Raw genomic sequence first — 1,566 nt, 5'->3', positions numbered from 1 at the left:
TTGGTACTCTTTCCAAAATGGAGGAAGTTTTGATACAATAGCACCAACATGAAAGTTTTCATCAAGAGTAATTTCAGATATAACAATTTTACTAGCTATAAGTTGGAATTCGTGTACTTGTTCAGTGATTGACTTGTCCTCAACCATTTTAAACTCCGTATAATTTGAAATGAGAAATTTCTTAGAACTCGCCTCTTCTACTAAATAAATAGCTTGAAGAGTGTCTCATATCTCTTTAGCATATTTGTATTTAACATAATATTGATCATAATATTTATTGGATATTCCTCCAAGAATATAATTCTTGCACAAATAATCATCATATTGTCACTTAACAATTTGTTCTTTAATCAAATTAGCCTCGTCAGATGCTTCCTCAGAACCAGGAGCATTAGGACAAGGTTCTTCAGGAACATATGCCAATTTTAATCGTCTTAAAAGGAATTTCAATTTTTCACGCCATCTAGAAAAGTCTTTGCCATCAAATATTTCAAAATTAGGATTAGGCAAAGATGTAATACTATTTGATATTGATGTATAAGCCATTGAGACAACTATCTTCAAATTGTTAGAACAATAATGATAATAGTACAAGAATTCAAAATAAAATTTACTTGGTTTAGAGGCACGATAATACGCTTCTTGAAGATAGTTGGAGTCTCTCCCACAAGCAAACGAAAGAACTAGTAACAACTATATCTTCAGGATTCAACTAAGTCACAAAACAAGTAGCATTCAAGAATGTTGCTCTTTTATTCTTGAATTGATGATTTCACCATCTAATCAATGTTTCTCAAATATTTTTCAAGTGGATAAGTATTTTTTTTGAGTGCTTGTTTTTTCAAACAAAAGAAACACTATTTATAAGATAAAAGTTTCATGTAAAAGTTGAGTATTAATTAAGTAATAGTTAATAGGTTCATGAATAAACAAAAATTGTCTTTCTTTCAAGAACCTAAAACTTAAATGAATGAATTGTAAAATTCGCATTCATTTTCTTTGTAACTCAAAATCTTTTAAGTGATCTATTTGTTTCAAAATTAATTGAAACATAAATAAAAAACTTTTAACCGATGCACTTGTTCTAAAATTGATTGAAATATAAACTTCAATAATAACAAAATGGGTATTACTAATCCGAAAGATGATGCGGTTATTTTTAGTCGATATGTGATGGTTATTTTTTGAGCTTCCATCCGGTGTTTGATATCTATCGTGGGATCTGATTAAATTCAAATTCAGTGCTTGATATCCGTCGAATAAAAATAACCACATCATCTTCCGAATTAGTAATACCCATTTTACTCCTAAACAACCTTTTCAAACGATCATACTTGAGAGATAACGAAAATAATTGAACCACTATAGGACGTTTATGCAAAACTTCAACACCCCAATGTAAATTTTCTCTTACCTAATTATCATCTATCTTAATGTAAGAAATGAATAAGTTATGAACTTTGACAAATTTTTTTAGTTGATGCAAATGAAAGAAACTGCACTCATACTCTTTATATAGCACCGAGAATTTTGAAGTTGTTACAAGAAAAACATGGGATCCTACCT

The sequence above is a fragment of the Capsicum annuum genome, chromosome 1, assembly GCF_002878395.1.
Source record: "Capsicum annuum cultivar UCD-10X-F1 chromosome 1, UCD10Xv1.1, whole genome shotgun sequence".
Classification (NCBI taxonomy): domain Eukaryota; kingdom Viridiplantae; phylum Streptophyta; class Magnoliopsida; order Solanales; family Solanaceae; genus Capsicum; species Capsicum annuum.
This window is presented reverse-complemented; position numbering follows the sequence as displayed.